The 14,685-nt window shown below is 43.9% G+C and overlaps 1 non-coding gene across 1 annotated transcript; it reads right to left on the bottom strand.

Moving 5' to 3' along the window:
* Positions 1 to 7,478: 7,478 nt before the first annotated feature.
* TRNAN-GUU (transfer RNA asparagine (anticodon GUU)) lies at positions 7,479 to 7,552 on the bottom strand. Its single transcript has one exon. It is a non-coding gene; the product is annotated as a tRNA-Asn (tRNA).
* Between the last annotated feature and the right edge of the window lie 7,133 nt (positions 7,553 to 14,685).

Here is a 14,685-nt window from a genome sequence, read left to right as displayed (position 1 = left end):
TTTCTGTAGTTTTTATCTGATTTTTAAAATGGATTCTGTTTCTCTGATGAAACTTTTTATCTTGTCATCCCTTTTCTGGTCAGCTGAATCATACCACTTTATCTTTTTAAAGTAATTGTAGGTAACTTTTAAGTAATTTAAGGAACCTCTCTACACCCAAGGTGGGGCTTGAACTCACTAGTCCAAGATCAAGAGTCCCCATGTTCTACTAACTAAAATAATAACCCATAACTCAGTATCTCAATCACCCATGAGTTAGTTTCCATGGTTTGCTTCCCCACCCCCTTGCTTCTCTTCCCTTACAATCCTAGAGTATTGTGATTGAATGATGAAACTGTTGTGTGAACAATGATAGCCTGTTTGAAAGATGTTGTCTTTCTCTGAAGATATTCACCCTCTCCCACAGGAGGCAGCAGAGGAACAGATCGACCCTAATCCCTGACTAAGCTGATTTACAGTTTGTTTGCCCTCAGGGGAAGCCTCAGTCTCCAGCTAGTTTGCTCGAACTGCTGTGCTGTAGATGGCCAGGGCTCCCCCACCTGAGACCGTGGCATGTTTCCTCGGGCCCTTCCTCTTCAATGAATCCTGAACTTCAGTTTGTATCTCCTTAGCACCATGGCAGTGCTGAAAATTCCACTTTCTTTTCAGCCACACTCTGCTTGACTTCTAGCCTCTTATGTGCACATAGCTTAATTTGCGAATGTGTCCAGGGGAAATTCTGTCCCAAGCATGCAGCTCACTTAACCTACTCCAGGATCTTGGCTCCTCACGTCTGAATCCTTGGTCAGCTCCACATGTCCTACCCCTTTCTCCTCTCTCTCTGTCCAGATCTATGAAACTTTTTTTTTTTTTAAGGATTCTGATCATTTATTTGACAGAGAGAGACACAGCGAGAGAGGGAACACAGCAGGGGAAGTGGGAGAGGGAGAAGCAGTTTGCACAGAGTAGGGAGCCGGATGCGGGGTGGGGGTGGGGGGCTGGATCCCAGGACCCAGGGATCATGACCTGAGCCGAAGGCAGACACCCAACGCCCAAGGACTGAGTCACCCAGGAGCCCCTCTATGAAACTTCTTAATGTGTTGCTGTTTTCTCTGACTCTTACTAGCTGCCATCTCTCCAGTTCCTCAAGGTCTTGTTCCTGAGGGGGAAAAGGCAGAAAACTAGTTTTATTCCACTGAGCTTCTCTTCACTTTTCTCTTCTCTCTCGAGCTGAATGGATAGTTCTCCCGACGATTTCAAACAGAATTCCTTCAATGCAGACATTATTTCTTTTCAAGGTGAATGCCGGTTTACTGCAAATACACCGTCATCACTGAAAGATGACATCTACAACTTCCAGATAAATTATATTTTCTTTTTCTTTTTTTCTTAAAAGAAGGGGGGATCACTAGTGCATACTTGAAGTTTTCTTATAATACCTGGATTAAGTATGACCAGATACTAAAAGCTCTTGCTAGAAGCATGTGCAAAAGACTGTCCACCATGAGCTGAACAATCATCATGCCTGTCCAAGGTCCAAGGATTTGAGGACGCTGGATCCAGGCCCCTGCTGCACTATCTCCACTCAGATGGCTTTCAAAATCATTAAGTAACCAGTTTTTCTGGTGCTGGTCACTAATATGCCAACCAAACCATTTAACACCCCTCATTTCTTCTGAGGAATGTTGAAAGCTGGCAGTGTGGTACAGTTAGAAGTGGAAAGCAAAGTCTTAATTCCCATTGTACTAGCAGCTTTCTCAGAGCTTCACTGTGCGACGGGCACACGGTTCCTTGTGTAGCCAGCCCACATACAACCCCGAGACAGTGCAGGTTCTGACCACCCTCGTTGCAGATGAGGACACTCGGGCACCGGAGGGCTGGCTGACTTGCCAAGGGCCCCATCCCACTGATGGTGAGAGCCAGCACTCGGAGCCAGGCCGTCTGCCCCCAGAGCCCCTGTGCTGGGCCATCGTGCCAGTGCTCACGGAGAAGACTTCACCAAGATTTCCCTCCCCTCCTTCTTATTCAGCACCCCTCATCTGAGGAAAAAAAAAAAGAGAGAGAGAGAGAGAAGATTCAAAGTAAAGCCTACAAAACACTGAGGACTAATTGATGACGTAGAAGAGAAAGAGCACAGAAAAAGATTTAGTCTTCCCCAGAAACAGACTCCATGGCTTCAGGGATGATGTAATCACATCTCCCAGCCAGAAGCACTTCTGAAATCTTGATTCTTCTTAATGATCTGAACAGGGAACATCCCCAGGGAGTCCCGAAAAAAACAAAAACAAAAACAAAAAAACAGTTGACAGTGCCTTTTGTGTTGAAAGCCCAGAGGAGACAGACAAGTGAGCATACCTGCCTACCTGACTTAGGGCAAAAGGGAGTGCTCCTGGGAGGGACAAGGCTAAGGGAGGCCAGTCCCTAAAACTGAGACAGAATCATGCTTCTCCAAGTTCATTAGGAACAGAGCCCTTCCATATTTGACTACATCCATGTACCTTTATCACTGATGAGCTAATAGTTCCCACACTTTTGATTTATTTTTAAAATTAATTGTATATCAGCATCACAACTGAAATACCAGTAGGAACTACCACAAACAGGATGTAACTCTAAAACTACATAAAAGGAAAAAATCGAGTTGTTATAGTTAATAACAGAAGTAATAAGCAGAGCCCAGGAGCCTCCCCAAGTATTCCGTTGAGGTGTGGGCAGGGGCAGCCTTTAGAGGAACCTAGAGCAATGTTGGGCTTGAGTGATCAAGGCAAGAAGACCCTGGTCATGCCCGGTTCACCACTGCCCTGCAGGAGCCAGGGTCTGGAATGGGTTCCTCTTCACCAGCCCAGGGAAAGCAGGAAAGTCCTCCTCTCCAGTAAGGCTCAGGGAAAGCGGAGAGTTCAGTACAGACACAGGAGCTGCTGGTCCTAGGGATGTACTAGGTGGACTAAAATGAATCTAATGCTGAAAGACAAGTCTAGACCTTCAAATAAACAAATCTCATGTGTACTGACGTGCCAGATGAATGAGCCAGAGGTGCAGTTTCAAATGCGGAGGCCACCGGACGCCTATGGCAAGTGAGTGCTTGAAATGTAGCTAATGCTGAGAAACTGAATTTTCAAATTTGTTTTTTGTACTTCATAATTAAGTTTAAATAGCTACACATAGCCCTGGCTACAGTATAGGATAGTACAGGTTAGATAATAACCAGCATACCCCATCTGGTGAAGCTGACTAACTCATCGTCTGCCTAATTGCTCTGCAGCAGTAAACAGATTAATGACACCTCGCTTTTTTTTTTTTTTTTTAAGATTTTATTTATTTATTTGACAGAGATCACAAGTAGGCAGAGAGGCAGAGAGACGGGGTGGGGGTGGGTGGGGGGAGGGAAGCAAGCTCCCTGCTGAGCAGAGAACCCCATGCGGGGCTGGATCCTAAGACCCTGAGATCATGACCTGAGCCAAAGGCAGAGGCTTAACCCACTGAGACACCCAGGTACCCCAGACACCTCGCTTTTAATAACAATTCTTTTTTTTTTTTTTTTTTTAAGATTTGTTTGAGAGAGAGAGAACACAGAGGAGCAAGTGGGGGGGGAGGGGCAGAGGAAGAGAGGAAGAGGGAAGGAGAGTCTTGAGCAGACCCCATGCTGAGTGCAGGCCCAATAGTTCTGGACCCGAGCCAAAACCAAGAGTCTGATGCTTAACCCACTGTGCCATCCAGGCACCCCCAAGAACAATCCGGAATTGCTTTCTTCAGCTGCCTAGATACTGCTGAATGTCAGTTCAACCCCAGGGGCCATCTCTTCTGCTGCCTCTGCTTCCTCATCAGATCCACACAGCTTCCCCAAGGGAACAAATGGGAGCCTCAGCCAGTCCTGCCCTCTCACAGGTGGGGTCTCCGTCCCTTGGCTGGTCATGGGGCTCTACCCAGGTGGTGGCTTCAGGCCTTTCCCCCCAGGTCTGACTGATGTTGCTGAAGAACTGTGTTGGCCCAATGTTGTACACTGCAGAGGTTTCCTTGTTTTTGAAAGTCCCTGGGACGAGAGCATGACTCCAGGCTCTGGTTGGCAGGAGGTCACATAGAGCCATGCCATCTCTGTGCGGATTAGGTGAGGCAGGAGTAAGACAGTCATGTCAGCCACTGTGCGTCTCTGGTAGAACTTTTGTCCCATTCCCAGGACACTGCATTTGATTCTCAAGAGCAGCGTTTTTACTGAATTGTGCAAAGCTAACTTCTCTATAGCACAAAGAGGACTGCGGAACAAAAATGGAAGTCATGAAAGAGTAAAGACAAAGTTCTGAGACAGCACTTAAATGGTGATGGCGAGGTTTTGACCTTCCATGGGAGCCAGAAGGCCAAGCCCAGCAAAGCTCTGGCACCTCAGGGACTTTGACTCTGGATGGATGCCAATACTCTTCATTCCCCAAGTCTGTCCCAGACTGAAAGAACATCCCAGAGCAAAGCGAAAACACAACAGGTCTCCCAGATCCGCCAGAAGCTGAGGGTGGGACACAAAGGACCAAAATGGAGAGTGACCCAGAGACAGAGAAAAGGACAATGGGTGTATTGACCAAACACTACCTGGGAACTGGCTTTATTTAACGACTAGATGGCCGTTTAACTTCGGATGGTCCAAGGGCTACATTTCCACAGAAGAGTTTCCACCCCTCCACATACTTCAAAGCTAGCTATGATGTGTATACAGAGGTTCATATGAAAATTATATTTCTGTATCAGTAGTAAAGAGATTATGAAAGAGTTATCCCACTCATTGTCGACTTACAGAAATGGAACAGCTATAAGAATGTTGTCATTTAGCAAAGAGAAAAACAGGATTTAGAAAAGAGACAGAAAAGGGAGGAGAAAGAAAAACCCGTACAGAAGACTTGAGAATATTTTGGTTTTGTTTTTCCTTTCCTTGGTAAACGGATCAGCTGAAAGCCAGCAAACAGCTAGTCTAAACAATTAATTCTGGTGAAGCTGCCTCACTCGTCAGGTCAATATTTTTAGCTATTTGTGTGAATGCTCCCAGAAGTTCTTCAAAGTTTAGTTGTGGGATGAATGTGGTGACTCCGCCTCCCCAGTTTTCTTTGTGTAATACCTGCCAGGCCCTTGCTTTGGCACCTCTTAATTCAGCCTAACTGAACTACTTTCTCCATCAGGATTTCTTGAGCTCATAACCATCCCTGTTGAGCCATAATTATTCTGAAAAGAGCAGATTTGACGATGCCCACTTGGGTATCACTTTGACACACCTTTAACAGTTGAATATCAACTTAAGGTAATGGTTGTGAGCAACACAGAGGCTATTAGATAGCAGATAGCACAGGAAAGCCAACAGTCTGAGGACAGCAAAAATATCACAATAGATACTTTAAATTTACTTTGCCTTCTTGCCTCAGCCAAACCAGAAGTATCAACTTCACTTCAGCCTAGCCCAGTGGCTTTGAACTTTTTCCAACCAAAAGAGTAAATATGTATATGTATTAAATATAAAGTACAAAACGTGGACCATTAAAAAGCCTTTACCAATATAAGCCAACCTGAATAAGCACTGATGTAGTACCAACTAAAGTTCAGAACATTAGCAGACCACAGAAATCTTCCTCATGACTTTTCCCACCCAAGAGCTCACGGAGTCATCTCCATCCCAAAGCCCCACACCCCCCCCACATTTTATCAGTATGTATGTGTGTGTGTGTGTGTGTATTTATGTATATATTTGTCTTTGCTTTCACATAAATTAAATCATAAAGCATATATATATATATATATATATATATTTTTTTTTTTTTTTTTTTTTTTTGCGGGGGGAGACAGGCATGGTCTGAGTTCTTCACTCACCATTATGTCTGTGATATTTATCCATGTTTTCCATGCAGTGCTTGTTTTTGTATTCCTTGTATGAATTATATCTCAGTATACTTATTAAGCTCTTGGATGTTTGAGTTGGTTCCAGTTTAGGATATTTTGGATTGATATGAACATTCTTTTCTATGTCTTTTAGTGGACATATACATTTCTCTAAGACAGCCCGTTTCAATAAAAATATAATGGCAGTCACATACAGTTCTAAATTTTCTAGTAGATACCTTTTAAAAAGTAAAATGAAAGAGTAAAATGAACATCTATCTAATATTGTACTAGACCTACTATATAAAAATATTGTCATTGCAACATGCAATATTAACAACTTTTCGGGGGTTCAGTAGCTGCATGTAGCTTGACCTCTCATATTGGAGAGCACGGGACTAAGGTATGTAGCTAAAAGTAGAATTTCTGGGCCACAGTATATAACCATGAAGGCATGACCCTTAGCTGACACTGCCAAATTTTTTTCCCAACAGTTTTGGAATTTATTTTTACCGTTTCCAGAATTAAGAGTCTCCAGTGCTCCTCATCCTCTCAGCATTTGGGATTGTCAGTCTTTTTTTTTTTTTTTTTTTTAAGTCAGATTTATAGAGATGTAATTTACATACAGTAAAATTCATGAACATTAGATTATGCTACACATTCTCTTCAGTGATACTTGTACATGAAACTGGATTTTGGTGGTTGCTGTGATAAAAAAAAAACAAAAACAAAAACAAAAACAAGCACCGTGCCCCACCCCCCCCAAATCAGTGTGTGACAAGGAATGAAGCCTGAGAAGGTCTGAGAAACTGTGCAGTGCACAACACCAAGGCATATGATTTCGAAATGTCAGAACACTGAAAACAACAAATCCTTCAGTTAAACTTTTGTAGGGAGTCAAGAGAACACCCAAGAATATCCACAGCACCACCCACATACTCTCAATATACAGAAATATATATGTGAACCAAGCAAACAATAGCATTCCCCAAGTACATACCAGAAAATACCAACCAGAATCCTCAGGACAACAGAAATCTAAGAGTCTCACAGGCTATATTAGTTGTCATTTACGACCTAACAGGGAATAAAGATCCCTGGCAACTACCACTCATCAGAGATTAGTCCCAGGAATTCACTTCATAAAATTAAACCACAGTCACACACTGATGCACGCGGATAGGGGAAAATAATGATGCACAATGAGAGGAAGAGAGAGAAAAAGAAGAGTTTTCCAATCACCCTACTTAGTATGTAAAAGGCAAAGAGCTCACTTTCTGCCCATGAGATTCAACAGAACTGAGCCAACAGCACTAACGGTCCAGGTGTGCAGGAGGAGCCGGTCAAGGGCAGGATTCTATTGGCTCCACTGAGATGTCTGAGCTGATTTTCATGGACATAGCAGAAAACAAACAACAACAACAACGACAAAAAACTGTCATGGAGTAACAGCAGTTATATGCATGCCAAATGATAGGCCAGACCATACTCTAAGAGAATCAGGTTGGGGAGAGGGGGCCGGTGGGTCTTATTTAAGAGCTGATGTGAATTAGACAGGACCCGGAATCCAGTAACACTTTTATGTGAAGAAATGTGCAAGTGATAAACAGCAGGAAGGACGCGGAACTCAAGTTAAAAGCTAGGCCCTCCGTCTCTGGGTGGGCTCGAACCACCAACCTTTCGGTTAACAGCCGAACGCGCTAACCGATTGCGCCACAGAGACACAAGCTCCCCGTTCTCCCCCGCCTTCTTAGGTAGTCAGTAGCTCCTTACCTCGCAATGTGCCGCACACTGGACAGTAGACGTTCCAAAGCCTTGGAAAACCCGAGACCAGGATCGCAGCAGACGCCGCGTGCTCATCACGGGAAACCTCGGCGCCGGGCGATTCTGAAGACAAAAGGGCACCCCAACGGCCTCTCCCCCTTTGCTCCCCACCCGCCTTAAACGCTAGGGTCCTCGTGGTCTGAGGCGAGTGGGCTCCGCGGGACGGTGCAAGTCGGTGGGCTCGCCTGATGGCACTTGCCGTTTCTCCGCCTTCACCAGCCCGCCCTTCGTCGCCACCTGTCCTCAGGGGTGCGGGGGACCTGCACCAGGACCGCTGTGCGGGCTGGAGGGGGTGGGAGGAATACAAGTGGTCAGAAGGAGAGCATTTGTCCACATTCGGGGATGCCTTCGGGGCGGGGGGTGGGGGCGCTTCCGCTGCCGCCTTCGGTTTCCCGTGCCCAGCAGGCAAGCTCTGCGCGGGCAGCGGTCGTGGTGATGGTCGCTCTAACGTCCCCACGCCGAGACTGGGGGTCACTCACGCACCAGGACGCTCTCCTGGAACTTGTCAGATTCCACTGTCGTCTTTAGCTCTTAGGCCCTTCGTGAATGGAAATCCTGAAAAACTTTTCTTTTTTTTTTTTTTTTAAGATTTTATTTATTTATTTGACAGAGAGAGATCACAAGTAGACAGAGAGGCAGGCGGAGAGAGAGAGAGAGAGAGGAGCAGACTCCCTGCTGAGCAGAGAGCCCCAAGCGGGGCTCGATTCCAGGACTGTGAGATCATGACCTGAGCTGAAGGCAGCGGCTTAATCCACTGAGCCACCCAGGCGCCCCCTGAAAAACTTTTCAAATGGAAATTTCCTTTTTTCCAAACTCCTCAAACTTCTAACAGTTCATGGTGCGGCATCCCCAGCGGACGCCCCAGAAAGGGCCTACGTAGGGCGGGCCGTCCGCACGCTTCGTCCGCGCGCGCCCAGCCCCGCCCCACACGCGCCACCGGCTTTCCTTGGGGGCGGGCGTGGGCGCCTGCTGCGGAAGGCGCGGGGAGAAAGGCTGGCGCCTTGGGGCGGGGGCGGGGGGCGAGAAGCTGCGGAGGCAGGTCCGGAGGCATTGAGACTTCCTAGGCGGCCTGGGCAGCGGTGAGGGCCCGATCCTGGAGAGACGAGAATGCTTCTTTTATCCTAGCCGGATGAGGAAGGAAGGAAAAAGAGAACCCGAAAGAAGGAAAACCGCGTAGACCCGTAGCTCTGTTTAAAAAGGGTGGTGGGGGGGGGGGGGAGCAAAATATCATCGAGGCTGTTAGAACGGCTTAGAACACAGCGGTTGCCAGGCGGCCCATGGCTCTCTGTCATCGTACAGTGCTCAGTACTCTGCGTTGCACTCGGCTGCAATCGCCTCGAAGCAGAGTCTGGTGAGGTTGTGGCGAGTGTTAAAATTCTGCAGAGTTGCGCCGCTTACCAGCGGCTCAAGAGCGCGGTTTCCCGAGACCCCCGCGCTCTGCGCTGAGAAAAGGGGAAACCGCACGGTGCGCGCTGGACTTACAGGCATCTCGAAATGCCGGACTGCCCCACGTCTGGAAGGAGGTGAAGGAGGAGTCACCAAAGATACCTTTGATATCTTTCTAAAAATCATTTTTTAGATTTTTCTGGTTGAGGTGTTTCAAACATCAGTAGGGCCTTTTTAGACCCAAATAGGGACGAAATGAAATGAGACTTTGCACTTTAGCTGGATACTTTAAATAAAATCCAACGAATAAATGAAATCTTAACATATTTTTCTTTTTTAGATTTTTCTGGTTGAGGTGTTTCAAACATCAGTAGGGCTTTTTTTAATTTTTTTTATTTTTTTTTTTTAAAGATTCTATTTATTTATTTGTCAGAGAGAGAGTGAGCGAGAGCGAGCACAGGCAGACAGAATGGCAGGCAGAGTCAGAGGGAGAAGCAGGCTCCCTGCAGAGGGCAAGGAGCCCGATGTGGGACTCGATCCCACGACCCTGGGATCATGACCTGAGCCGAAGGCAGCTGCTTAACCAACTGAGCCACCCAGGCGTCCCCAGTAGGGCTTTTTAGACCAAAATAGGGACGAAATGAAATGAGACTTCGCACTTTAGCTGGATACTTTAAATAAAATCCAACGAATAAATGAAATCTTAACATTTTTTTCTTCGTACAGTAAATGACTGAACATAGAGTGCACAAATCTGAAGTGCACAGCCCAGTGAGTTTGCTAAAAGTAACTGGTATCTTGATCAAATTACGGAAAATTTATATTAGTCCAAAAATTTAGAGTTCCTTTCCAGTTGTTAGAAAAGAATCTGAAAGATCGAATGAAATGGGGCCTCTTGCGTGAAGGGGTTTTAAAATGAAGCCGGCGGGGGGCGGGGCGCCTTGGTGGCGCAGCGTTAGTTAAGCCCCTGCCTTTGGCTGGGGGTCGTGATCTCATGGTCCTGGAATCCTGGAATCGAGCATCGGGCTCTCTGCTTGGTGGGGAGCCTGCTTCCCCCTCTCTCTCTCTGCCGGCCTCTCTGCCTACTTGTGATCTCTTTCTCTCCCTCTGTCGAACGCATAGATAAAATCTTTAAAATAATAATAATAATAATAAGAGAATAAATAAAATAAAATGGAGCCAGGAAGCCATTAAGGAGATGGGCTTTTATGCACGCCTCCACTGGGTAGAATCAGGAATTTTTGAGTTGAGCCAAACTCCAAATATTACAAGGACTGAGCCCGAAAATATGTAACTTGCCACTTTGCTTAGTGATAACCTTAGCAATCAATCACAGTCAAGATTAGCTTTCTGCCATCAACCCCAATGGAAAGTCTGCTAGGGTCGCTCTGGCGGCTTGGTGGGTTTAAGTGTCAGATCTAGGATCTCAAAGTCTTGAGTTCAAGAAGCCTCCTATTGGACTCTGTACTCCGTGCCACTTGGACTCTACCTTGGAAAGTTTAAAAAAAAAGGGGGGGGGGGTCTCGCTAAGCAACTCTTTAGGTTGTTATTCAAGTATGTGTGCGGAATTGCAGTTCTTTGATCCCAAATAAACAGTCTTATTAATCATTGCCTCCTGACACCTTTAGGTTGCATGCCTGCTGTGAGAAGCAGGACCTGAAGTGACTTCACAGCAGGGTCAGTGGCTCCTGGAAGCAGCTGCAGTAGCCATAGGAGACTTCTGTGCTCAGGGACAGAATATGAAGAGCCTTTCACTTGTACTGAGTCCTCTTCAACGTACCAACCTCTCTGCTTTCGGTTGGGGTGGTTGTCTTTCTTAGGGATCGGGTGGGTGGCTGCCCAGAGAGAGAGATGCTCATTATGCCACTGCAGGGTTTTCACTATTGAGGAGTACTCTTTTGTTTAAAAGGCTTGCAAAACTTGTGATGCCCAGTGTTTTACAACAACTGTTGGATCATTTAAAATTGCAGTGACCACTCCAGGAAACCTTTGGGGGCACCCTTAAAAAAGAGGATTCCAAGCATTCTTTGAATAGTATACAAAGGACAAAGTAAGTCCAAAACACCTCTGAAACTTTCCTTACATGGAATGCAAATAATAATAATAAAATTTTAATAAAAGACTTTGGTCATCTGAGCAGGAAACCTTAAATTAGTCCATCTGCTAGAAACATAATTTGGATCCATCTATTCTCTTGAGCTTGAGCTTTCCCCTGAGACATAGCTAAAATTAAAACAAAACAAAACTATAAGATCTCTGTGTTTGTGTCCATATATGTTTGTTACAGATATGGTATGTTGCTACCTTAGGATGGTATCGCCAAAATTAATTTTAAATGTTCTGCTTAATTGGCTTAGGGAAAATTAAGTGTTTATAAATTAAGTATTCCTAAAGTTCTCAGTAATAGCATGAAGGCTAACCTAAATGTTTTCAAGTTCATATAATTTAGGATAATCTTCGGTAAACAAAAGATAATTCAAGTTTGTTGATTTAATAAAAACAAGAGCATCTTCAGTTATCCGCATTAAATATAATGCAGATAAACAACTTCTTCTACTTGGGTTTACTAGTCAAATAAGCTTGTGTTATCTCTGTGTTACAAAATTCGTGAATGAAAGAAATAAAATGATTAATTCGGGCCCTGGGTGGCTCAGTCAGTTAAGCTTCTGACTCTTGATCTCAGCTCAGGTCTTGAGCTCAGGGTGGTGAGTTCAAGCCATACATTGGGCTCCAAGCTGAGCGTGGACCCTACTAAAGAAAGAAAGAAAGAAAGAGAGAGAGAAAGAAAGAAAGAAAGGAAGGAAGGTGATTAACTGTTTAATGTCTAATCCAAGTATAATTGTTAAAAGCAAATAATTTAAATAAATATGAATGAGACCGTTTGTACTGTTAGACTAAATAGTAGATATTCATTGAATATCTAAATCATTTCCAAAAAAGATAAACATTAATTGCTAAACATAGTTTATCTAGCTTTGGCTTTTTAATTTTTACCAAAAAATTATTATAAGAATATATCTCTAAAAATTTTGAAATGTTTTTATAAGTTTGCTAATGTACTACAGGATGCTAATTTATGATAGACAGTTGCCTGCCTCTTTTTTTTAATTTAATTTTTTATTAACATGTAATGTATTATTAGCCCCAGGGGTACAGGTCTGTGAATCGCCAGGTTTACACACTTCACAGCACTCACCATAGCACATACCTTCCCCAAAGTCCATAACCCCACCACCCTCTCCCTAACCCCCTGCCCCCGGCAACCCTCAGTTTGTTTTGTGAGATGATCCCATCTTGTTTCATTTATCCTTTTGCTATCCCCCACAACCCCCACGTTGCATCTCCACTTCCTCGTATCAGGGAGATCATATGATTATTGTCTTTCTCTGATTGACTTATTTCACTAAGCACAATACCCTCTAGTTCCATCCACATTGTGGCAAATGGCAAGATTTCATTTCTTTTGACGGCTGCATAGTATTCCATTGTGTGTGTGTGTGTGTGTGTGTGTGTGTGTGTACATACATACACCACATCTTCTTTATCCATTTATCTGTTGATGGACATCTAGGTTCTTTCCATAGTTTGGCTATTGTGGACATTGCTGCTATAAACATTCGGGTGCACATGCCCCTTCGGATCACTACGTTTGTATCTTTAGGGTAAATACCCAGTAGTGCAATTGCTGGATTGTAGGGTAGCTCTGTTTTCAACTTTTTGAGGAACCTCCATGCTGTTTTCCAGAGTGGTTGCACCAGCTTGCATTCCCACCAACAGTATAGGAGGGTTAGTTGCCTGCTTCTTAATAGTCCCTAAAAAGCAAAGATTACAAGTGGTTAAAAAGGTTGGAAAAGGAGCTAAAAATACAAATGAGTCAAAGAGAAAAATGTCAAAACACTTAGAATAGTAAGCATACATGAACTCTGCATATGCCATGTGCACTGATGCTGAGAGAATGCACACAAGGGAACAGGTGTGCCTTTGGAAGAGGAAGAATCCATGAGCTTTCCTAAGAGTTTTCTCCTACTGTGGAAGGATTTGTTGTAAATTCTGGTATGTTTCAAACTGCGGTCATAGACCATTGATGAGTTCTGATGAACGTTTATTTGAGTAGAAAATACAACTATTATCTCTATCTGCTTATGTAGTTGAATGGATGATATATGTATCTTCAATTTTATCTGTAATTTATAGATTTTATTATAGGGGTATTTATCCATATATGAATAAAAAAGAAAAAATTTTACTTAAAAAGTAGAAAGGAGAGTACATGCCTGGCATATACGGAAAATAAGCAATACATGGCAGTTTGTTAAACTTTTACTTCAGTTACTTATATGGTTTTATATGTGTATGCGCTGAGACATAATACACAGTCTATTTCTTGCTGTGAAATGATGCAACATGTTTGAAAGCCGCTGTTTTTATACTGCAGTAAACTGAACGACGAAGGTTCTGTGTGGCCAGTAGAAAAGGCCAATACGGGAGCAGTCATCCTTTCTGTCCTGTACATGCACAGTGGTCACTCAGCCGCTCTTTGGTGGATTCATACTTTGTTGCCTTGTCTTTTATGATTTATAGCCAGGCAGCAACCTTTGTTTGAAAGAACTTCTCCTTTTTCAATCTTAAGCATGAATGCTGCCTGACATAGCTTTACATCACACTTCAGTGAACCAGTGGCATCCGGAGCAAGGAATCTTTACGTGTCCTTTCTTCCTTGTTTGGTTACACAGCTGTGCTAGAGGACCGCTTTCTCTTCTTGGGAGCTTTAGGATTAGCCTGGCCTCTTCACCAGTCTTGGACCTCCCTCCTGGGTATTCTGCTGGGTGCAAAAGCCCCGCTGTGCTACCAACCTTCGCTCAATTTAGCTACTGCACAGATCCAGCTTTCCAGTGTTGTTGCCCCAGTACAATGAAAGGGATTCTAAATGGTTTGTTCCCTGTCTAGATCCAGGCTCACCCACCTCTCTCCAATAAATGGCATACACATGAATTTCCACCAGCGACTAGGGTCTTAGAAGTATTGGTGAGTCAGCCTTTAGTTATCCTTCACCTTTAATCCTTTCTTTCCCTCCCTAAAACTGGAACAATTGTCTGTTCTGAATTTATTCAATCCCCTAGTCTTTACTGATGGTTGCTTATCCTACCCTATGAACCAATCACAGACTCTCAGGACCCCTTTCATGCAATACCATCAGTGCTGCTGCACATACACCACACACACGTGCACATACCCACTTATACACATAGGTACATACAGTTCCAGTAAAGTTGAAACGCTATAAGCATATTTTATCACAATTAATTATCATTGTTCTGGAAAGTCGATGCAATTAGGTGGGAAAACAAGATCAGCAGTATAAATATTTGCAAAAATGAGGTAAAAATATTTTATGTAATAGGTCTATAAATGCAAGAAAATCAATGGTAAACTATTGGAACTGGTAAGAATTAATTAAAATCACCATTTATTGCTGAGTGGAACACATTTTAAAAACTGGATGACTATTTTGACCTTATTTGAAATTATGTCTGTGCATGTGTGCACACATGTGTGGGTGTATGTGGTGTGTAAGGAAGAGAATGTTAAAATGGTGACAGTGGTTATCTCTTTGGGTGATAAGATTATAACTATTTGTTTTTTTCC

This window comes from Mustela lutreola, chromosome 10 (genome assembly GCF_030435805.1).
Source record: "Mustela lutreola isolate mMusLut2 chromosome 10, mMusLut2.pri, whole genome shotgun sequence".
Lineage (NCBI taxonomy): Eukaryota > Metazoa > Chordata > Mammalia > Carnivora > Mustelidae > Mustela > Mustela lutreola.
This window is presented reverse-complemented; position numbering and strand designations above follow the sequence as displayed.